At 45.3% G+C, this 25475-nt stretch overlaps 1 protein-coding gene across 4 annotated transcripts in view; it reads right to left on the bottom strand.

Moving 5' to 3' along the window:
• TRAPPC13 (trafficking protein particle complex subunit 13) overlaps positions 1-25475 on the bottom strand; it is a 512549-nt gene that overhangs the window by 143861 nt on the left and 343213 nt on the right. The gene's annotated exons all lie outside the window — the stretch shown is intronic.

Here is a 25475-nt window from a genome sequence, read left to right as displayed (position 1 = left end):
AGCTTTAAGTGGGATCCAAAAACTGGGGAAGGGGCGGCGTGGTCTCTCAAAGGGGCGTGGCCAGTGTAATTAAGGGCGTGCCTTAAACACAATTAAGCAAGGAAACAAAAAAATCTGTACTTAGTACAGTGTGCCGCCATCTGTCGCTTTGCTGCTTCTGTCATTGCATCAAGATATATAACAAGTAACATGACACCTACAAGAAGTCAGGACTATTGGTTTTGTCAATGCTTGTTAGTTGCATAAGATAAATAAGCAAAAACTATGGCTTTGTTGTATATAATATTGAAAATGCCTCAGTTCTTGAGGGAGAGATTGTGGCTGAACGGCTAGAGCTGCCGATTTTGGAGCTCGGGGAAGCAGTTGCCCATTTTGGAGATCAGGGAAGGACATTCGGCTCAACATCCTGTGATTCAAAAAATGAATATGGTCTTGTGTAATGTAACTGGTGCTCATGTAAAGTGCTCCAATACATTCGGGTCCAGGGCCGGACTGGCCGTAGCGGGCACCAGGCATTTACCTGGTGGGTCGGAGGGGAGGGGGCCGGTTTTGGGCCCGCGTGGGCACTCTTCTTACTGGGGGACGGTTTTGCATAAGTGGTGCAATATCGGCCCCCTGAAAGAAAAGCAGGAGCGGTGCTTTTAGCTTGCATCCCCCCCCCCAGCCTCATGGGCCGATCGAGCAGCAAACTGCCAGGGCTGGTTGCTGCTCCCAGTCCAGCCCTGTTTGGGTCAAGTTCACTGTAGTATGGTAGTAGAATGTTTTATGATGAAAACAGTTGTGGGTTCTACTTTGGAATCAAGTACCTGTTTTAATCATCTTCGACTTCAGTGCGGTGTTTTCTGCTAAAGCCCATACTACATTTCCGCTATATAAAACTGCAAAAAAAAAAGGTTCTGAAATGATGAGACTGTGAAATAACGATAACAAGTCCCTTTGTATTTACATCAAAAGCAGTGAAAGGTGGTACTGCTGCAGAGTTTTTTTTAAATTACACCCTGAGGGTGAGGGCAACAAGAGACCCTGATAGGGACCCGTCTTAGCAACTGTTTTTTAGAGCCCTGAGCCTGCCCCAAGCATCTGTTGGTCCAAACCAATTCAGCAACTGTAGACCTGCATGCATGGAAAGTTGAGGGGTGTAGCTGGGCGGGAAGTTATTTCCTGTAAACGTATTTTCTTGTCAACTGTTGGGTATGGGTGATTTCAGTTGGGAATATTGAGGTGTCTGTCGGATTGTTGCATACACACAAGCAAAAGCATACACACATTCTTTCTCTCTGTGTTTTGAAAGTCCACAAAAATGTTTATTTTACAAATATTGCATTCTCTCTCACTTAGTACCCTTACCGAACCGTATATTCCTCTCATTTTCAACTGCCCCTAAGTCCCAATTGTGTGCCCTGCTTGTCGTATAATGACTGCCATCCTCACATCTGTGCTGCTGCCAGAGAAAAACGCCATAAATGATCTATTTACCTAAGGCACTTTAGTAACGTTACAGTGGCATGTGTCTGTGCCACTGAAATCTTCACGCTAATGCAGCTGGATAAATAAACAAAATGATCACAACTGTGTGGAGGGTAAGAACTTTATTTGTGGAAACACACAACTTCTGCCCACGCAAAACCTGTACTCCTGGCTTCAAACATGTGAGCAGTGCCAAAGCACCACTCGAGGTGATTCTCACCTAATTGTCTGGCTACAGCTGCGCTGTCAAGCTAGACCATATAAAGAAGAACCAAACCATGCTGCATCGAGAGAGGATGGGCCACTCCTTTCACTACAACAGTACACCTGATACCTATGTGAACATGCACCTTAACAGTGCAGCAGGCTCAGGGCACAGAAGGCCAAGGCACGTTCACGTTCTGAAACAGCACTTATTCAATTGCAACCTTCGCCCTGGTCACCCAATACTGTACCCTCACTTTTCATTATGGCCAGTCTCTGATGCTTTCAAACAGTTCACGCAAAGGTTATATGTATTTTCTCGAATCTTGCCAGACTTCTCTATTTTGCCCCTTGAAGAACTAATGAAACCTGATGGAAGTGAAGAGGACAACCTCCATAACCACTGCCTAGTAGGAGCATTCGAGGCAGAGGTTTATCTGAAGGCAGCCCAGGCAGCTGCGCCAATTACGGTTACTGGACGAATCCATGTCACCAAGGACACAATACTAAAGCACTGGACAGGTACCCTACTTCGCTTGTGACATGGAGCCGCCTGGTAAACTTTGCCCTAAGGGAGAGCACATATTCTACCCCGTACAGCACAGATTGTTACACTTTTGCAAGTTCAACGTTTCTGCAGGTGAGGCTGTTTCATTGGATGCTCCTACCCTAATTTCTAATGTTGATCACAGACTGGAAGCTCACAGTAGGTCTCCTGACAGCAATCTCAACCAAGTTTCAAACAGATACTGCATTCTATTTCTACTTGCAGACGGTGTAGTAAGTCGCTGCTGACCTCTGCAGTTTAGGGCCAATTTTAACGTAACGCAGCCTGGTCTGTGGCTGATGCAGTGTCTGGCACAGCTTAGGTATTTAGTGTTCTCTGTGCAGTTTAGTGGGGAGCTGCGGGCTACATTGGGATTAGCTCCTCTACCCTGTTTTTGCGAATAATTACAGGAAAAAAATCCTGCAGCACCCTTGCATAGAACAATAACGGATAAAATTAAAGAGTTGCAGAGTGCTGAATCTTTTTATTTACATGTTCATTCGTAATGGTAACATCAGATTGTGGCTGGATACATACAAAGCAATGAAAAACACCATCCAATAAATTTCACTCCGACACAGATGCCCTATAACTCTTTCGAGGCTGTTGAGAAACAAAATGAAAAGTAGTAACGTGTGCATAGTTATGAAAATATATATAGTTCTGCGGGTGGGCATTTGGAAAATAAACATAAGTGAAACAAAGGTTTTGTTAAGCAGCGTAGACTGTGACTGTATGGCGTATAATCCCCAGAACTGTGGTGAGATCAGAAGCACATATAGAGATATCATATTTGTATGTCAATGCACATCGTTGTAAACAACGAGAGGACACTGGGACCCATCTAAAATGCTATGCATATATCATGTGTATCATAACATAATAGATACTGAGGGAGGACTTTCAGACCTTGTTTGTGCTTCCTGCTCGCTGGGGTGGGCCTATTTTCCCCAGGATTCATCTGTTCCGTGGCGAGGAGGAGGGGCTGCCCTCACGCTACAACCAGAGCTTAAAAGAGCTACGCTACTACCGTTGATGGGTTTAAGACTCTGTTTGTGCTTCCTGCTGGCTGGGGTGAGAGTATGTCCCCAGGATTCATCTGTTCCATGGCGAGGAGGAGGGGCGGCCCACACACTTCAACCAGCACTTAAAAACTTCCGTTCTCCCTCAGCGCGGGTGCGCCTGGGACATGCCTGCGCCTAGACCGGGGCCCGTCTTCGCCCGACAGAGGCTGAGCTGGACCACGTACATCCTTTGTTTCTTTCCTCCCGGATCACAGCAGGTACCCTCCTTGTCTTCGGTTTGATTTTTTTTTTTTTTTCTGTGTTTTTTTTTATTGTATATAAAAGAGTATATATATGTACATGGAGCATGGAATATACATGAGTGGAGGGAAAAAAGAAAGAAAAGGCACCGGGGGGGTGGGGGGGGGGGTGGGGGGGAGGTTAGTGGAGTGTTGGCCACCGGCCTTCCTTGTCTTTGCAATAGTTCGGTCTTTGCAATAGTTCGGTAGATCGGATAGTTCGAATATTTCAAATGTCCTTTTTCCGAGTCCTGCTTGTCGTTGTCTTCTGCCTCCCCCTGTGCGATGCCTGGTGGGTATCCTTGTCCACGCCCCGGACAGTAGAGAGTATAGAGAAGGGTAGAAGTCGGAAATGAGAGAGGCGAGGAGCCTTGCTTACTGGTTTCTTTTGTTAGAGCGTGGGTCCCCAGAGTGTTCCCCTTGATGGTTGTCTATATTCTGAGCCTAAGGGGGTTTATGCGATGATAGGTAGAGGTCTAGGGGCCCCCACATGTTTGACTGCCTGTGAGTTTTCGGTGTGTGTTTCGCTGTAATGTTATCTGCCCCCCTAAGGAACGTGACCCAGTTGAGCCATGCCTGGGGCGCAGCTTTCGAAGTGTCTTTCCAATTACTTAGGATTATTTTGACTGCAGCCGTCAACAATAGGTCAATGAAGTCACGGTCTTCTGTCGTTGTGATGGACGGCGATGCAAAACCTAGGACTAGACTTGGGAAATCTATGTGTATGGCTACTCCCGTGATTTCAGTGATAAGCTTCCCAATTCTATCCCAGAACTCCCTGATCTTAGGACAGCTGAACAGAAGGTGTTCTAAGTCTCCCTTCCCTTTGTCACAATTCCAGCATGCATCACTCTCTCGGATCCTCAGGGAGGCCAGGCGGGCCGGTGTCCAGTATGCCTTATGCACTAACCAGTATTTGGTCTGATTTAGCGATGCCGTTATCTTTTTCCTAGAGGTCGATCTCCATAACTCTGCTTTCTCGGTCTCGCTTAGTTCCTTCCCTGCTAAAGTCCCCCAGAAGTTTGTGACCTTATCGTTGAGTTTGGTGCTTTTGGGGCGGAGGGCTTTGTATAGGTGTGCTACTTGGTGTCCTAATGTGTTGAGACTGGCTGCAAGTTGTATGAGCGATGGTGTCCGGCTGTTGAGGTTTGCCTTCCTAATTGCTACTCTGATTTTCAGGAAGTTGTAGAGTTCTATGCTTTGCAGGTTGTGGGTTTCCTTGAGTGTGTCGAAAGTTGTGTCCACTCCTTGGCTCTGTAGGTCTTGGGCCGTGGAGATACCATGTCTGTACCATTCATGCATGTCTAGAACCTTATCCCTGTATCTTAAAGTGGGGTTGTGCCAGATGGATTCAAATTGACCTCCCTTGATGCTTGTTGTCAGTAGTTTGTCTACACTTAGAAGAGCTGTCTTTGTGTTCTTCAGGACAGGGTTTTCCTTCACTACTGGGTGTCGTGTGGCGGTGAGCAGGGTGATGGGGTTCATGCCCTTTAGTAGTCCGAGCTCAAGTGTTAGCCATGCTGGGGTGTATTCCTGTCTTGGGTCCAGCCAGTGTAGCCCCTGTCTGGCTATGCATGCTACCTGGAACCGTTTGAAATTTGTTATGTTCAGGCCGCCCTGATCTTTCGAGAACCTGAGCTTGTGTAGGCTTATTCTGGGTTTTTTCCCTTTCCACAGGAAGTTGTTCAGTATCTTGTCTAGTCTCTTGTGGAAGTCTTCTGTGTTAGTCAGTGGGAGCATGGTTAGCATATAGTTGACCATCGGTGTGAGCATCATTTTTATCGCTTCTACTCTTCCCCACCAAGTTGTGAATTTGGGGGACCACCCTTCTACTTTGTCCCTAATTTTCTGGATTGTTGCGTGTTCATTGTGTTCCAGTGTCGTTCTTAGGTCTCTCTCAAAGAGGATACCCAAATATTTTATGGGCTTCGGTTGCCATGTTAGTCCGGACGTTCCTAATACCGTTCTTGTTGTGTGGATGTTTAAAGGCTGCTTCAAATAACCCCCGTCCTTACTGTGGCGACCTGACAAGCAGGGAAGACACGACACTTACCAGCTGCCCCGAGAATTGCAACTACTGCTGGATTTCTGGCCCGTGCAGCGGGGGGTTGTATCTAGAGAAACTGAACTTGCAGAGTGCCGGCTCTCTCTAACAGCCCTGCTCCTTGTCAATCACACCCGCCCGCCTCTTTGGGGGAGCCCTCATTGCGCCTCACACCCAAGCCTTCCACTTTATCCACCGAGTCCTCTTCTCAGCCAAGTTTATTTACTTTGCCAGAATCAGACACACTAATTTAACCAGTGCTGGGGCCTCGTCCCCTCATTCTGACCAGCTGGGTCAAGAGAGGCCCACACATTAAAAAATCTGGCTAAAATCCTTGAAGCTTATGTCACTACTCACCTTTAGAACTTTATTGAAGATTCCAACTACCTGGATTCCCACCAGGCCGGGTTTCAGCCTCCTCATTCCACCGAGACGGTCATCACCGCTGTCATGGATTCTCTCAGTGACAATGCGGACAAGGGAATACCTCAGGCGCTGGTCCTATTAGACCTGTCTGCCGCGTTCGACCCGGTCGACCATGCCATCCTATTGGACCGTGTCGAACAGGCAGGCATCCGAAGCTCTGCCTATAATTGGATTAGGTCCTTCCTTAGCGACCGCACTCAAGCGATCCGCCTGGCCCCCTTCACTGCTTCTAAAATTCCGACGACCTGTGGGGTTCCTCAGGGCTTGTGGTTCTGAAAAATATGGATCCGTAATAGTACCGGACTTGAGAATAAAAACTTCGTCGAAATAGGACGAATTTGGTATCAAAAGACCGAGAATGACGAGTACATCAAGTACATGTATTTTTCGGCATATTCGGGTGACGATTTCACCTCGAAATCGTCATTTACCTTCTAAACCCTTAGCTGCATGTTGCCCTCTACATCGGCCTTAATCCAGTTGAATTTGATTCCACGAGGACACATACTCCTTAATCGACTTCTTCCTGACCCCAGTACAAGTTAGAACCATTGCCCCAGGCCGAGCTCGTTAGGTCAGTTCCCTCCCAGTGGCCGAGCAAGATAGCATCTAGGCCCAACCGGCCATAAAGCCATTTCAGCGCGCACACCTGCCATATCTCGCTCACATCTTTCTCCACTCCTTTTCCTCACTTATTTTATGATGGGGAGGTGACCTTTTTTATTAGGGGTCCAGCGATATCTGATGAAATGTTGGGCCTTGTCGGATGATTTGTTATGAGCAGCACGACGTGAAATATGTACATGCCATCATGACTCTGCTTTTCTTTTGTAATCAGTAACCATAAATGAAATACCGCGAATCCAAGGAATGTTTTGCCCAAGGGTGAAAATTGTGTATAAGAAGAGAAACCTAACCTTGTGAAAGTGTGCAGTCTCCTGAATATACTGGTATTGTACTTCTAGGACCCTGTCACCTTGGTTGCAGCCAATAAACGAATCTTTGACTTCACCTGGAAGACTCTGAAGTTTCTGTAGGTCTGACTCAGGAGAACCCGAGGTCTCTGGTGTGTTGATCCCCTGGCACCGCTGGGTTACCGGTTCGGTACCGGTTCTTAAAAACCCAGTACCTCATTTGGCGCCCAACGTGGGACGATTCCAGTGGTACCAATCAAGCCTGAAGATCGTGAGGAGCTTCGTGTGAAAATTCCGGAGGAGGGCCCACGACCTCATCGACCCCTGCATGTCGACGTGGTCCGAAGGTCTTTACTACGAGGTTCCCCGCTTCCCGACGGCTACAAGGACTGCTGCCCTGGCTATCGCCCTGATGTTGGACCCTTGAAATTTTCGGTAGAGCGAAACGCTGAGACGAGTCTTCTGGTGAAGCCATCGATATTTTCAGTTAAGTATAAGTGGAGCGTCTCCCAGTCCTTAGTTGGACTTACTTTGTGGTATCTTGGAGATACATAAAGGTTTTTATTGGTTCTTGCAAGCACCATAACCGAAGGACTCGTGTATTCACGAGAAATATCGTAATTGATAAATCCTTTGAAGTTTTGGAACTAGACTAGAGAGTGAGGATGCCTAGTCTTAGACTCGGGAATTGGTTTTGTCTTGGTAGTAATAATAGGGACTCCCGATTGGAGGACTCGTGTCCGGTTCCTCCAGTTGGAACTCCGACTTACGAGCTGTACGTTAAACATGGGGTAGGCCCCATCGTTTACAACGAGGTATGGATTAAATACACTAGGAAAGATGGTGTTTTAAAATGGCCCCAATATGGTAGCTTTGATTCTGAAATTTTAGACAACCTTGAAGTTAAGCTCTTCAAAAAGAAAGCCCGGCCGGCGATGTTTGATTCTTTCCGCATATGGCGCAAAGAAGCCAAACAAAAAGAAATTAAATTAGCTAAGAAAAATAAGAAAGAAGGGGGACTTTCAGTAATGCAAGCTGCCGTGCAGTTTAAAGATAATGAGGAAGAGCAGATAAATGAGCAATTGCACAGGCAACGTAAAATGGCAATAGATAAGTGCTATCCAGTTTTGCCGTCTCTTCAGCAAGGGACAGCAAAAGAGCGTGAAAAAGACCAATTAATGTCGCAATTATTAACTTCGCCACCCCCCTATGCGCAGAATGCTACAGCACCCCCGCAACCTTTTGTTGCACAAGCTGCGCCTCTGGCTCTTCCACAGCACCCACCAGCTGTTCTTCAGCTGGCTCCTACTTCTTCGGTGCAGCCTCCTCCAGGCCCACCGACCACTTCTGCTTCATCTATGTCTTCTACGATTTTGCCTACTGTACTTTCTACAACTCCTAATGCCCCTTCTATGATTTTGCCTAGTACCACATCTATTATTCCTCATACCTCTTCTGCCATCTCTGCACCCGCCTTATCTCACCCCGTTTTTTCATCTGTTTGTTCTTCCGTTTCACCTTCCCTTCGGCAGAAAATGGCCAGCACTGTTACTAATCTTCTTTTACCGCTTTTCGGGTCGCCTGCTACGACCCCTAACATAGGAAGAAGACAGTTGCGAAGTCAACTGCCCGATTATCAAGAGAGAGATTCCCTGAATAGTTTAGCTCGGAAATGGGTCATGGACACTGCAAAATATGATTTACAGTCTGTCATGGAAGTTTTTCCTCAATGGGAAACAGCGACACAGAGATATGTGTTCGAACAGATGTGTGTTTTTCTTTGCGAGGATTTAGAAGACAATGATCAGGATTGCCTCCCACAAGAAATGTGTCGTACAAGGTTTAAGTTTAGTCTGGGTATGATTGTAGGTCCCGATGTAGAAAAAGCAGTTGAAATGCTATTATCATATCGAAGTAAGGGAAGTAGTTCTGGGTCACCATCGGAATCCAGTGCATCTAGTAGGAAAAAGGCACGACAATACCCTATGAGAGAAGTTCCCCCACAATGGAGAGAGGGTGACGCGACAGCTGTCCCACCTGTCCTGCCCCACTTTCACCGTGTGTGGGTACATGTTCCATGGAAGCGAGCTGAAGTTTTAGCACTCAAACAAACACTACCAGATCCGCGTAAAAATCCTGCAGGGTACTATAAAGAATTGTCGCAAACTGCTGGATCATGTATAGTGAATTTGGCCGATATCGATATGTTATTCGGGAACGTTGTTCCACAGCCTTTATGGGGAAAAATTCGTCATGTAGATCATGACCAGGAATTAGGTGACACGTGGGCTAATATTACTGCTGCAGATGCACGACAAGTTGGTGGTGCCAAGCCTGAGCCTCTGATAGCGGAACTACCTGGTAGAATAGTAGATTACATGAAAACGATAATGCCTGCAATACGCGTAAATTGGGATAAGTTATCTGCATGCAAGCAAAAGAAAGAAGAAACTGTTTCAGATTTCTTCACCAGATTTGAAGAAACATTCATTGACCACAGCGGTCAAGATATGACCACAGAAGGTGGTCAGAGATTGTTTGTCGATAAATTTGTGCACAATCTACTTCCAGACTTGTGTAGAAAATTGAAAGATTCGGAAAGTTCTTGGGCAGTCTCATCTTCAGCCCAGATATTAGCTACCGCACAGTACTACGAGAATAGAGACAAGGATGAGAAAGATAAAGTAGAAAAGAAAACTAGAGAACTCAAAACGAAGGTTTTGCTACAGCAAGCCTATCCGCCACGAGGTGGTGGTCATAAAAATAATAATGGTCAGAATAACTACCAGAACACTTTTCAGCAGCCTCAGAGAAACTTGCAGAGATTCGATTACAATCAAAACCGCGTAGGTCCCAACCAGTGTTTATACTGCAAACAAGAGGGTCATTACAAATATGACTGTCCTGCCCTACCACAACGTGCGAATGGAATTTCTGGCGTAAGAGGTCGTGGTAGTCAGCAAGCGCCTAGAGGTAGAGGGCGTGGAAACGCCCCTCAGGACGCACGTCCCCTTCCACCACAAAACTCTATGAACAGGTTTGACCAGCAAAATAACGTATCTGACAGGACAGCTCAATACTACGTTGACGAGTATTACACAGAAAATGAGCAGTGGGAGAGTAATGATTGCTAGGACAGCCTAAGACAAGGAGAGGGAGTTGTTTCAGTTCCAGTAGATCAGAGTGGACCTTACGTTGAGGTGATTACATCGGGTGTGTCAGAACCTTTTCTGTTGGATACTGGTGCTACAAAGAGTTCTATTATGCACTCCAAACTCCCTGGCGCACCTTTGTCTGGCGAAATGAACGTTTCCGTAGGTTTTTCTGGCGCCCCGGTTAGAAATCCGATTTCTGGCCCTTTATCTCTTTCTGTTGGTCCTTGTGAATTCGAAGCACCCCTTATTTTGACAACAGGTTGTGGTGAAAATTTGCTAGGATTAGATTTGCTAAAAAGATTGTATGCGACTTTGTACTGTTCTCCCTCAGGAGTACAACTGACTTTAGGCAAGAAAGTGGTTTCTCCCATGTATTTGTCGAGAAATACGCTTCCAGCAGAATTGGCACTCCTTCCGGATATTCTTTGGGCTACTGGTCCGAATGATGTAGGTCTTTTAGAAATTCCACCATATGTTGTAACATTAAAGTCGAATGTCAAAATGCCACGAGTTCCCCAATACAGAATATCCAATGAGGGCGAAAAAGCTTTGCTAGCGATTGTTTACGAGTTAATTGAGAAAGACTTAATTGAAGAAACACGAGGCAATGTTTGCAATAGTCCTGTTCTGCCTGTTTTAAAACGAACTGACCCTTCCCAGCCACCTGTGTATAGATTCGTGATCGATCTTAGGGAAGTAAATAAGATAGTGGTGCCACAATTCCCAGTTGTCCCCGACATTACAACATTATTGACTATGATTCCAGCCTCTGCATCCTGGTTTTCGGTGATTGACCTGAAGAATGCTTTCTTCAGTATCCCGATTGCTGAGGAAAGCAGGGATATTTTTTCCTTTAGCTTAGGTGGTCGCAGTTTCCGCTTTAAACGCGCTCCTCAAGGCTACTGTGAAAGCCCCTCAATATACAGTCAAGCTCTGAAAAGTCAGCTCGACGCAATGGTTTTGCCCAAAGGTTCCACTCTCGTACAGTACGTGGACGATTTGCTCATAGCCGCGGATACTGAGAAAATATGTAAAATGGCCACGTTGGCACTACTGCGTCATCTATGTGATCTACATCACAAGGTGTCACTTTCCAAGCTCCAATATTGCCGACAAGAAGTGACCTACTTAGGTCATCTCTTATCGAAGGAGGGAAGGAAACTGACCCCAGAAAGAATTCAGGCAATAGCAAAATTAAATGTGCCAAGAACGCAGAGAGAAGTACGTGCTTTCTTGGGCATTACATCGTACTGTAGACAGTGGATTCCAAATTTTTCGTTATTAGCCAAACCCTTATTGGCACTAACGTGTACAAATACACCCAATCTCATTCCTTGGTCTGATGAGTGTCAGAAAAGTTTTCTTGAATTACGCACAGCATTATGTTCGGCCCCTGTGTTAGGTAACCCCAACTACAGTAAACCTTTCACATTATATGTCCACGAGAAGGAGGGTTGTGCATTGTCCGTGCTGACTCAGTTATACGGAGATAGACAACGGCCATGCGCCTATTTTTCGTCAACTTTGGATCCGGTAGCACGAGCATTGCCAAGTTGTCTAAAGGCCACAGCAGCAGCAGCTGTTTCTATTCGACAGTCTGCAGGTCTAGTAATGAATAATACACTAATCGTGATGGTCCCGCATGCAGTAGACACATTGTTAAATAGGACCAAGACACAGCACTTAACTAGTGCTCGACTGTCCAGTTATGAATTGACGCTACTAGCAAGCCATGTGCACATCAAAAGATGCAGTACCCTGAACATAGCCACCTTGTTACCAATTGCTGAGGAATCGGATGCTTCAGAACAGCACGATTGTTTCCTCAGAACGGAGGAAGAGACGAAAGGGAGAGTTGACCTATTCGATACTCCTCTCGCCGAATGTGATGGTCCACAACACCTTGCCTCCGATCTCTGAGACACCAGGTCACTCCATTGAACCTGGCTCCTGGGTGTTGGTCAAGAATTTCCAGAGGACAAGAAACGACCAGCCCAGATGGACCGGTCCTCACCTCGTCCTCCTGTCTACAAGGTCGACCGTTAAAGTGGAGGGGAAGGCCAATTGGGTCCACGGGATCCATTGTAAGAAGATACCCTTCCCTCTGCCACATGACCAATGGGTCCGGACAGGAGGCACTGACTCAGAGCGCACAACTAATGAACGTGTAAAGGAAGCTAAACGTGATTGTGACAGTGAGAACATTTTTCAAGAAACTACGCCGCCATCAGAACAATTGAACTCTGTGGAACCTGAGCTACTATTTCCGGACCAGACAATAACCGGGAAAAGACGCTATAATTTACGACCGAGAAAAACAGACTAAAGTAAAAGTGATTTATTTTATGATCCGAGAGAAAAACCTGTGGACTAATAAAAAAATATTTTTTTTTTCCAAAATGCTATTTTTGAAAGTACAGATTCTCCCATCTAGGTAACTTGCTTATTTTTGTGTTTTTTCGAACCGCCATCCGGGTTCCGCTGCTAGGGTCGCGGTTGATTAAAGACTTTTGGGTGCAGCTGACAACAATAGGTTGCTGGTTCCAGTTGGTGGAAGGGAGCCACCCTAGACTGACGGAAGCATCCCTTAGCAGAAACAACCTACCGCCGCGGGCAGCACCTTAGAGAGGATGGAGTTTCCTGATGTGGAGAGAACTGCCAAACAAATGCACTTTAAGCAGAGACTTTTGAAAGCGATGAGAAAGAAATTTTTTATAATAATGTGTATTTTTATGCTATTTAGCGTAATGGTGTTTTTAATAAGCTATGTTCTATTCTCTTTTCATGTTACATTCACGCCCACTACATCACCCATACCTCCCCCTACTGTTTCCTCTCATTCTTTCCACTCTTTGCCTGACCACGAATCAAATAGGAGATTAGAGTTCATTAATAACTCCTTCGTTCAGCTATTACACCAACACCAACTTGTAATGAACACAACCAACTGTTGGGTGTGTGGTCTCATGCCCCACACCACGGATAGAGGTATCCCCTATTTGGTCCTGCCATTTAGTCACAATGGGTCAGTATGGGCATATAGAACAATGTTCATATATGCACGAGAAATCCAACCCCTACGTTCTGTAAAAGACAACCTCAAGACTAGCGCCCTAGTCAAGGGTATAGTTGACATGATCAAGGAAGTAACTTCTTACGAAGATACCCCGGATGACGAGATACTTGCATATGTAGGTTGGAATGTGACCGGATATGGCACTACAGTAAGTGAGAAACAGCAAGCCAAGAGATCGTCCCCTATCTGGATCGTACCCCATCAAGGTCACCTGTGTCTGCAAGGTATTGGTAGGAATCCCAGAGCTCAGCTAGGGAAGAGTGTCTGTACAGAAACGTACGTTTTTGGATCTCAGACTTCCCCTGCCTTTTTAGCCGCAAAGGGTACTTATTTTATCTGCCATGATAGAGCCTATACATGGTTGCCCCCTGACTTCTCGGGCTCATGTTTTGTTTCATTCCTGTTACCTCCCACCTACACAGCAGCGGCGGATTACCATCGGACAAGGGTAGTTCGAGGTGTTTTGAGTAAAGAAGACACTGCGGGTCAAGAATTTGGTGACCTTGCAATCGGTGTTCTGCCCATCTGGGGAGCCATGGTTAACAGCAGAAACATAAGGCAATTGACAAGGGTAGTTGAATCCACCGTGATTGAAACTGCTGGTGCCCTTAGTAACCTGACTGCTGAGCTCCAGTCGGATCGACTGATGACCCTTCAGAACCGGGTCGCTTTGGATGTAATACTTGCGGACCGGGGTGGGGTATGCAAATTAATCCAGTCCAGTTGTTGCATTTTCATTCCAGATAATGCTCCAACAGTGTACGGGGCCATCTCCAAACTACATAAGATTTCCGAATATATTCATGTGGATAAAGGAGATTGGTCATTAATGGGATGGTTCTGGGGACTGATATCTGCCTGGGGATGGAAAATTCTGATGGTCATTGGGATGGTCTTAGCCATTCTTTTCCTGTTCTGTCTATGTATACAGTGTGCTCCTGCAATATGTGGCCTCTGTGCTACATCATGTGTAAGGAAGCCTGTGTCAAGACATGAACTCAGCACTAGAATGATGTTGCAGCAACATCTCAATGACTTTAGGAATATAGATCTGGACTGAGATTAACATGAGGATAGATTAATTGCCTATGTAAGGGCAAAAGGAGGGTCTGTGGTTCTGAAAAATATGGATCCGTAATAGTACCGGACTCGAGAATAAAAACTTCGTCGAAATAGGACGAATTTGGTATCAAAAGACCGAGAATGACGAGTACATCAAGTACATGTATTTTTCGGCATATTCGGGTGACGATTTCACCTCGAAATCGTCATTTACCTTCTAAACCCTTAGCTGCATGTTGCCCTCTACATCGGCCTTAATCTAGTTGAATTTGATTCCACGAGGACACATACTCCTTAATCGACTTCTTCCTGACCCCAGTACAAGTTAGAACCATTGCCCCAGGCCGAGCTCGTTAGGTCAGTTCCCTCCCAGTGGCCGAGCAAGATAGCATCTAGGCCCAACCGGCCATAAAGCCATTTCAGCGCGCACACCTGCCATATCTCGCTCACATCTTTCTCCACTCCTTTTCCTCACTTATTTTATGATGGGGAGGTGACCTTTTTTATTAGGGGTCCAGCGATATCTGATGAAATGTTGGGCCTTGTCGGATGATTTGTTATGAGCAGCACAAAGTGAAATATGTACATGCCATCATGACTCTGCTTTTCTTTTGTAATCAGTAACCATAAATGAAATACCGCGAATCCAAGGAATGTTTTGCCCAAGGGTGAAAATTGTGTATAAGAAGAGAAACCTAACCTTGTGAAAGTGTGCAGTCTCCTGAATATACTGGTATTGTACTTCTAGGACCCTGTCACCTTGGTTGCAGCCAATAAACGAATCTTTGACTTCACCTGGAAGACTCTGAAGTTTCTGTAGGTCTGACTCAGGAGAACCCGAGGTCTCTGGTGTGTTGATCCCCTGGCACCGCTGGGTTACCGGTTCGGTACCGGTTCTTAAAAACCCAGTACCTCATTCTCATCGTTGTCCCCTCTCCTGTTTAATTTGTACCTTGTTCCTCTGATCCAGTCCTTGGGAAAGTTTAAAGTCGCCACATTCAATTATGCGGACGACCTTCAACTCATCTTCACTATTGACAGTTCTCCCGACTCAATCAGGGAATTACAGGACACCATGCTACATATCCGTTGTTGGATGGATGCCAATCATTTCAAATTGAATCCTGGAGAGACAGAAATAATCCTCAACGGCAAAAGCCAAATATCTTGGGGCCCTAATACTGGCCCCCGGAATTAGGCCTCGCTCCCATTCCCTCTACATCGGTTAAAAGTCTGGGGGTAGGTATCGACAGAGACCTATCATTGAAGACTCAGGTGGGCACGGTGGTATCCTCCTGCTTCTACCAGCTCCGCAGGATAAAGAAAATCAGTCGGATGTTGACCCAGTCGGGTTTGTTCCAGGTGGTGAAAGCGTTAGTTCTATCCCACCTGGATTATGCCAATTCCATCTATCTGGGCCTCCCTCTGTATCTTGGCAAACGTCTCCAACTGGTCCAGAACCAAGCTGCCAGACTGATCCACCAGCAGCCCCGTTGGCAGTCAGCCAGGCCACTGTTAAAACAACTCCACTGGCTCCCCTTTCACCAACGAGTGCAATTTCAAACTACCTGTATTGTCTTCAAGTCTCTCCATGCTCGTAGCCCCCTATTTATCAACACCCTCTTGTCTAGGTATACCCCTTCCCGCAATCTCCGCTCTGCCTACCTTCACCTTCTGTCCACGCCAACCTTTAAGCTGCAATGCCAGGGCGGACGCAGATTTGCTATCCTTGCATCCAAACTCTGAAATTCTCTTCCTTTGGGGATCCGCTCCTGTACCGACCTTCTACCGTTTAGGAAACAGCTTAAGACCTGGCTTTTCTTTCTGGCCTAGGCTCAACCCTTTGTCCATCTGGGTTTTTTCTGTTAGTCAGCGCCATGAAGCCCCTGGGTGCACGTGCCCTATATAAAAGGCTATTAACATAACATAACATCTGGGATTCTAAAGCCTTCACCTATGTGTCATCATTGATTGACAGAGTCGAGAGGAGCATGGAGATATACATATACATTTATATATACATATATACACACACGCATATACACATGTACATAGATGGATACATTACATCAGAATACACTAGAAGCATATCCTCCCCATAGGGGAAAAGCATAGCTGCCAAGGTTTCAGATTGCTATGTGTGACATTGATTAAATCAACTGGGAGGGTTGAGGAAACTGTGTACCCTTTTCTTTCCCCAGGGTAAGAGCAGTAATTTATCAAAGGAAAAAGGGGACACTTGTAACACTTTAAAACCGTTGGTTTCGAAAAAAGTGATTGGAAACCCTCAAAGAAAACAATGTTAATTTGGGGAGTGCGGTATATGTGTTTCATCCGCCCCACATTGAAGTCATGGCAGTTATCATTGGGTATTCCAAAATGTGGTAGGTGCCGACCTCAACCAGAGGTACCTCCAGTCTCAAAGTGCAGTGTCAGAGATAGAGGATTTGATTCCCACAAAAAGGTGTGTAAAACAAACTTTACAAAAAAGGAAAAAATCATTAAAAAGGAGGAAAAAACACCCAAAAAGTTTAATAGGGGTGAACTCCCTCAGGTTAAAATAAGTTCATACTTGAAAAAGATCGAGTTACTAGATCTGTAGGTATTAATAAATTGTCGACATGTTTCAGCTCCTATGGCCCGAGGGGTCTATGAAGCTTTCGTCAGGACTAACAAACAGGTACTAATACTCACACGATTTGTGCGGTATACTGCAATTGGTCAGTCTTTACCAATCGTGATGCTAGGATCAGCGTTTTCTGAAAGAAAATGAAAAATAGACATACAACAAATTCATAGTAGTCTGTACAGTTCTATTGTGCTGTAGGGAAAATTGTCTTAATGTTCTATTTTTTGTGGGACAATCATTGTTTGTATAACATTTTTATTTGTTTAGTCAGCTTTTGCGCTTGTAGGTTGGACTCAAAGAATATGGAAAACAGACATTTTTTGGGTTTAGGCAGTGACGTTATACAGAGTTTTATATGAAGGGATAGCCTTCTGTTTCATAGTTAAGGTTGTTTTTATTACCAACAGGGTAAAATGTTACATCTTTTTTTTTCTTAACTCGCCATGCCATGGAGAATTGGAAAAATTAATATAGTTGGTAAATTAGAAAATAAGCGAGAAATGATATCACAAGCAGCTTTACGTGCATGTAGAAATGTGACGATTGTTTTACGTGCATGTAGAAATGTGACGATTGTTTATCAGTATCCCCAGGTGTTAATTCTAGAGTTCGCTATACGTATGAGATTGTATTTTAAACATGCCATGTTACGTGCACAGGAAACAACAGCGACTTGCCTGCATCCAGCCCTGTTCGAAATGAGCGGTTGTTACGCAGTAGTCGCGCCTCATAGGAGGGCACATATCAAAGAAAGTTTCGGTTATTTTTACCAAAAACGATTCAGTAGAACGCGCAATGTTGCGTTTTGTTCGAGGTCAAGAGAAAGTGAAATAACGAAGTAGAAGCAGGATGGGTCCTACCTGTAATGCAGGAACGCTTCACTTCAGCGGGGTCACAGCTATTCTAAGCGCAGTGCTGGATAGAGAGGGAGACCGGATTAAAAGGCGGCTCGCGTCCCTTACCAGTGAAGGTCTGAAAACTGTAGACTCCCTTACCCGCGGCGAGGCTGTTCCTCAAACTTGTGCTGGCTCTGCCCCCGGATCTCAATGGGACGTCAGAGGCTCCGTGTATTTAAAGGGGCAAGCCATATTTCACAGTCCTATTATTTAAAGAGACCGAGGGATGGTAGAAAGTTTATCTTTACTGTATAATGTTTTTTTGTGAATTCTCAGTCGTTAATTGGTGGAAAGTTGGGATGATGGTTATTAGAATATTAGAATAGTACCACCAAAACACCAGAATTAAAAAGGGGTTCGTTGGTGTTTCATTTCTTGCGCACAGGATGCCTGATGTTTTATACTTTCATGTTTTCATTTTGTCATTTTTTGGCAAACTGGTGCCACGGGACAGAATCGTTAAGACCATGTTCATAGGTGGCAAGTCGATCCACCCACCTTTGTTCTTTCTCGTGTAAAGTTTTTTCTGGGTTGTGTGACTTGTCCAGGAGCATTTCAATCACTGTCCATTGTAGTTCGTCACAGGTGTGATTTTGTTCAATGAAATGTGAGCAAAGCTTCGTTGTATTCTTTTTTAAACGGATGTTGCTCCTATGCTCCCCAATTCTGGTTTTCACTTTACGGCAAGTCATCCCTATATATTTCTTGTTACAGGGGCAGGTAATCATGTAGACAACATGGGACGAATTGCAATTTGTAAATTGTCTCTGTGTCCAGATCAAGGTTTCCGACAGTTGTAATGTTTTGGTGGCTGTGGTGGTTTTGCACGAGACACATGTTCCGCAAGGGTAATGTCCCGTGAGTGGTGTCATCCTCGCATCTCTCATTATAGGTAGTCTTGGTTTGTTGATCGGCCGGGTATGTACTAAGACATCCTTTAGGTTCTTGGTTCTCCTGTTAGCAAATCTGGGTTTCGGCCAGTCAAATCTGCCAGTATTTAGGATATGCCAATTTTTTCTCACCATTTTTTGTACCTCATAGGTGGCTGGGCCGAAGGTGGTGACACAGGTGGTGAGGTCTTGGATTGGTTCTTTTTGATGAATTTGCAAATTCATCAAAAAGAACCAATCCAAGACCTCACCAACTTAGTACATACCCGGCCGATCAACAAACCAAGACTACCTATAATGAGAGATGCGAGGATGACACCACTCACGGGACATTACCCTTGCGGAACATGTGTCTCGTGCAAAACCACCACAGCCACCAAAACATTACAACTGTCGGAAACCTTGATCTGGACACAGAGACAATTTACAAATTGCAATTCGTCCCATGTTGTCTACATGATTACCTGCCCCTGTAACAAGAAATATATAGGGATGACTTGCCGTAAAGTGAAAACCAGAATTGGGGAGCATAGGAGCAACATCCGTTTAAAAAAAGAATACAACGAAGCTTTGCTCACATTTCATTGAACAAAATCACACCTGTGACGAACTACAATGGACAGTGATTGAAATGCTCCTGGACAAGTCACACAACCCAGAAAAAACTTTACACGAGAAAGAACAAAGGTGGGTGGATCGACTTGCCACCTATGAACATGGTCTTAACGATTCTGTCCCGTGGCACCAGTTTGCCAAAAATTGACAAAATGAAAACATGAAAGTATAAAACATCAGGCATCCTGTGCGCAAGAAATGAAACCCCAACGAACCCCTTTTTAATTCTGGTGTTTTGGTGGTACTATTCTAATATTCTAATAACCATCATCCCAACTTTCCACCAATTAACGACTGAGAATTCACAAAAAAACATTATACAGTAAAGATAAACTTTCTACCATCCCTCGGTCTCTTTAAATAATAGGACTGTGAAATATGGCTTGCCCCTTTAAATACACGGAGCCTCTGACGTCCCATTGAGATCCGGGGGCAGAGCCAGCACAAGTTTGAGGAACAGCCTCGCCGCGGGTAATGGAGTCTACAGTTTTCAGACCTTCACTGGTAAGGGACGCGAGCCGCCTTTTAATCCGGTCTCCCTCTCTATCCAGCACTGCGCTTAGAATAGCTGTGACCCCGCTGAAGTGAAGCGTTCCTGCATTACAGGTAGGACCCATCCTGCTTCTACTTCGTTATTTCACTTTCTCTTGCCCTCGAACAAAACGCAACATTGCGCGTTCTACTGAATCGTTTTTGGTAAAAATAACCGAAACTTTCTTTGATATGTGCCCTCCTATGAGGCGCGACTACTGCGTAACAACCGCTCATTTCGAACAGGGCTGGATGCAGGCAAGTCGCTGTTGTTTCCTGTGCACGTAACATGGCATGTTTAAAATACAATCTCATACGTATAGCGAACTCTAGAATTAACACCTGGGGATACTGATAAACAATCGTCACATTTCTACATGCACGTAAAGCTGCTTGTGATATCATTTCTCGCTTATTTTCTAATTTACCAACTATATTAATTTTTCCAATTCTCCATGGCATGGCGAGTTAAGAAAAAAAAAGATGTAACATTTTACCCTGTTGGTAATAAAAACAACCTTAACTATGAAACAGAAGGCTATCCCTTCATATAAAACTCTGTATAACGTCACTGCCTAAACCCAAAAAATGTCTGTTTTCCATATTCTTTGAGTCCAACCTACAAGCGCAAAAGCTGACTAAACAAATAAAAATGTTATACAAACAATGATTGTCCCACAAAAAATAGAACATTAAGACAATTTTCCCTACAGCACAATAGAACTGTACAGACTACTATGAATTTGTTGTATGTCTATTTTTCATTTTCTTTCAGAAAACGCTGATCCTAGCATCACGATTGGTAAAGACTGACCAATTGCAGTATACCGCACAAATCGTGTGAGTATTAGTACCTGTTTGTTAGTCCTGACGAAAGCTTCATAGACCCCTCGGGCCATAGGAGCTGAAACATGTCGACAATTTATTAATACCTACAGATCTAGTAACTCGATCTTTTTCAAGTATGAACTTATTTTAACCTGAGGGAGTTCACCCCTATTAAACTTTTTGGGTGTTTTTTCCTCCTTTTTAATGATTTTTTCCTTTTTTGTAAAGTTTGTTTTACACACCTTTTTGTGGGAATCAAATCCTCTATCTCTGACACTGCACTTTGAGACTGGAGGTACCTCTGGTTGAGGTCGGCACCTACCACATTTTGGAATACCCAATGATAACTGCCATGACTTCAATGTGGGGCGGATGAAACACATATACCGCACTCCCCAAATTAACATTGTTTTCTTTGAGGGTTTCCAATCACTTTTTTCGAAACCAACGGTTTTAAAGTGTTACAAGTGTCCCCTTTTTCCTTTGATAAATTACTGCTATGTGTGACATTGTCATAATTTCAGAGTAATTATGAGGACCATGAGTGACACTTTATTGCGAGCAAAATCAAGCAATGAAGACAAGGAAAACATTTAAATATCAGAAATTACCCCTATGTGCAAATAAATGAATAAATGCAAATTGCACTATCGCATGTTAAGAGCAAAACACCTCCGGGTTTTGCGCTGGCACTTCCCAGCATTCTTTTTGATCTTATTGCACTAGCAACCAATAATGCCTGAGACTGAGTGATGGTATAACCAACCTAGTTACACTTGCTATGCTATTCATTTTTCTTTTTTAGGCTAGGGCAGGTCATGAATGAGCAGATCAATGATATCATCTTCTTAACAGCTGCTGTTTCTGCCTGCCTGCCCTCTGATACTGAAAACTGTAGTCACGCAGTCTGTGTCTGTTTAGTGCCCTTCCATTTCTGGTATTTCACAGAAGCTTTAAGATAATCTTAGAGTTTCACGTTGTTCACATGGGGGTAATTTCTGATATTTAAATGTTTTCCTTGTCTTCATTGCTTGATTTTGCTCGCAATAAAGTGTCACTCATGGTCCTCGTAATGTCATTCATAATTACTCTGAAATTATGACAATGTCACACATAGCAACCTGAAACCTTGGCAGCTATGCAAGAAAGTTCAATTGTTGGACCGGAGGCGAGGGCAAGGACTCCCAGGAGAGGCCGAAACTCAGGCCTTTACATGTACAGACAGTAAGTGCCACCACGGATGACTTAGTTGCGAGAGAAGCACTGGGCTCTGGTCATGAGTCGAGGCGTCAGTCGGCATTTAAGTTCTTGTGAGTCGGCACTCACAAGAACTTAACTGTCTGTGAGCCACACTGCGAGAGCTGCTGGCAGCATCTCTGGAGCAGCAGAGCCGGCTCGCTAACACCAGCGCTGTAGCCAGTTTCAGTGGCATTAAAAATGCGTGACAAAGCATTTCAGTGCAGTGATGCGGATCACCGCATTCAAATGTGTTAGTGTCACACGTGATGCGTGATACTTGGCAGCACTGGAAAAGAATCGCGTCCTTCCACAGAAAGCAGTGATAGCTACCAGAGTAGGAATGAAGAATACCTATACAATGGGAGTATCTGTGAAAGAGCAAACAGAACCACATACATTACGATAGACTAAAGTTGAGACAACTACAGAGTTGAATAAAGCCAAAAACAACGCAACTGACCGAAGAGGAGACCATCACGTGGTTGACAGAAAATAACCAGAAAACAACAGGTGTGAAACTCTGCTATGAAGTGAAAGAAGAGTACACGAGGACTATAAAAGGGTAGTCGAAATGAAGGCCAACACATGGAAGGCCTCGACACTTAACAAGTTCCAACCACTATACAGAGATATCAGGCAAGCAAAGAATCTCTCCAGAGGAGGCATACATAGTCAAGGCTTCAGTATACTGCTCTGCAAAAAGGGCAAAAGACCAAGAGCTGCCAAGGAAGAGCTGGAGAAGAAAGGCAAAGTCCCTCAAGTAAAAGCAGTTTGCAAAATTACAGAAGAAGTGGCATACAGAACTTAGAGGTGAGAATAGGTATCACATTCCATGAAAAAGAAAAGAAGCTTCAGGAAAAAGGGTGCGAAAGGAGGCAAAAGTCCCCTTGACTCAAGACCCCCCTCAACCAGCGCTTCAAGACCCTTCACCCAATGCAGATAGCCAGCTATCCTGCAGGGGAGGTTGCATAGTGTCAGCCATGGGGTGGGGGGAACTCCAACTGTGCGCCATCACTCCGATACCCCTTTCCTCCAAAGGGGTACCGCAGAGAGTGGAGGAAGGATGCCCAAGTTAGATGGCATTACCGACACCATGCCGGACTCTGAGATGGCGATGAAGCAGCGTCTGGAGAAGAAAGTGGTGTGGCGTCGTCAGCTGATCAGGCGCCGAAGGTGTGAACCCTGAAGGGCTGTGCATCGACGCTGGAACGGATTCGATAATCTAACCAGAAGGCCTAACTGGAGCCGAGGGCAAACCCACCAGCATGAATACAGTCAAGGCACTCCTCACTTCCTTGGGGCCCACAGGCGCTCCATGTGAAGCTGAAGACCCTAAAGATAAAATGAAGAGAATAATAATCTTCTCACATATGGGTCGTAGTCGTCACATCTCCAGGGAAGGTAGGGAAACCACTCTGCAACCAGAACGGGAGAAGAAGCCTCAGGCAGTGAAGACGGACGGGGAACCGACTTCGATAGCTGCTTCGACTTATCTCGGGACATCGATGGAGAATGACGTCCATAGGAATGGCTCCAGGAACAGTCCTGTAAGCAAAAGGGAGACCGAGAACGACAGTAGGGCTTGGAAGGCTTCGACAGTCGTCCCATCAGGACTTTCTCTAAGCGCCTTCGAACGAAGTTGACAGCAGGAGTAGCATCTGTCGGTGTTGTGGTGAATTCCCAGGCACCACATACAAATGGAGGGAGGGTCTGCATAGCCATTTGCTGACTACAGGACCCACAAGGCTTGAAGCCTGAAGACATATAGATAGAAATGGCACACTGTTCCGTCAACAAGAAGTCGGAGTAGGCTGAAAAACAGCCAGCGGTATTTCTACCAGATCAGCGCTGAAGCATGGAAAAGAACAAACTGTCATCAGCGCATTAGGGAAGGGGTTATATGGACTCTGTCCATGTCACATCCAGTGGTCATTGTCGCTAACAAGTCGCTCAACACCCTCTACCGACACGATGAGGTACAGCTGTGAAACATTTCCGGACTCAGTGTGGTGCCGGGGGAGAATTCTAAGGTAAGGAATCTGCGGCTAGATGTTTCCATCAGACTGGTGGGGTGTGGAGTGTCAGAGCGTTGTGGAGTGGCACAGAGTAGCGTGGCATGAAGTGCAGTTGCGCAGAGTGGAGTGGCATAGAGTGACGTGGAGTGGCATAGGTTAAGTTGACTGAAAGGGTGTGAAGTGGAGGGGAGTGGAATAGAGTGTCGTAAAGGGTAGTGTTGTAGAGTGTCACAGAGCGAGCCGAATATCCAGAGTTGAGGGGTATAAAGTGGAGGGGCGTAGAGTGCCTTGGAGGGGCGTAGAGTGTGTTGGAGTGAAGTAGAAGAAAGTGGCGTAAAGTGGAGAAAAGTGGCATGGAGTGGCATAGATGGAGTGGAGTAGTGTTGCAGAGCAAGAGAGGCATAGAGTGGAGAAAAGTGGCAAGGAGTGGTGTAGAGGGAGTTGCGTTCAGTGAAGTTGACTGTCGTAGAGTCGAGGGTTATGAAGTTGAGTATAATAGAATGGAGTGGCATTGAGTGGAATGGTGCAGTGTTGTGGAGTCGCGTGGAGTATCATGGAGTGACCTAGACTGTCATGCAGTGGAGTGTTGTGGAGTGGCACAGAGTGGTGTGGAGTGTAATGGAGGGAGTAGAGTGGAAGGGCACAGAGTGCAGTACAGCGTCAGAGTAGAGTGGCATAATAATAATAATAATAATAATAATACAGACACTTATAAAGCGCAACAGCTACCTCAAACAGAGGTGTCCCTGCGTGTGCGAACAGTAGTACAGCGCTGGACAGTTCAGATCCGGCCTTTGGGCCCTCAGTCTGCCCTAAAGAGCCAGGCTTGTACCATTTTCCTGAAGAGGGACTCTGTTTTTTATGGTGTGGAAATTACTCGTCAGGGAGTTCCACAGTTTTGCTGCACCGAGCGTAAAAGATCTGTCCCCCATTCGCACCTTTTTGAAACGGGGGATGCACAGTAAATTTTGCCAATTGGACCTCAAGGGTCTGGACTGTTGATAACCATGTAATCTGTGTTTTAGGTATCTAGGACAGTTGGCATGCATGGCACGAATGCCTGCGTCAAGGTTTTAAATGTAATTCTTTTTGAGACTGGGAGCCAATGAAGCGCTTTTAGATGCGGAGAGACGTGCTCGCGAAAGGGCACTCGCCTGATTAGTTTCGCAGCCGCATTTTGCACCATCTGCAGGATGGTCAGAGGGGAGTGTTGTAGAGTGGCAAAGAGGGTAATGGAGGGAGTAGTGTTTCGTAGAATGGCGCGGCATAGAGTGGTGTAGAGTGGCAGAGTGGTGTGGAATGGTGTAAACTGGAGTAGAGTGAATCATCAAAAAGAAACCAGGGGGGCCAGAAGCTCGTTAAAGTCCAGTGTCCACACTCCTCAAATAATAGCTACATCAATGAGGACACTGTTCCGTGATAATGGGTGCATGTATGTCACCCAAATTGGAAGGGGAGAGAAAGATTGGAGTAGAGGAGAAATAAGAAGAACGAAGTGGTGAGGGGAAAGGAAAAGAGGCAGATGTATATCCCCAGTTTAAGGATCCAATCCCGAAGGGGAAGACCAAGTCTTGCCTCTTATTCGCCCTCACACACCCAGAAGGATGTCATGCTTCCTCATCTGGCTTTTTGTG

Source organism: Lissotriton helveticus, chromosome 2_1, assembly GCF_964261635.1.
Source record: "Lissotriton helveticus chromosome 2_1, aLisHel1.1, whole genome shotgun sequence".
Classification (NCBI taxonomy): domain Eukaryota; kingdom Metazoa; phylum Chordata; class Amphibia; order Caudata; family Salamandridae; genus Lissotriton; species Lissotriton helveticus.
This window is presented reverse-complemented; position numbering and strand designations above follow the sequence as displayed.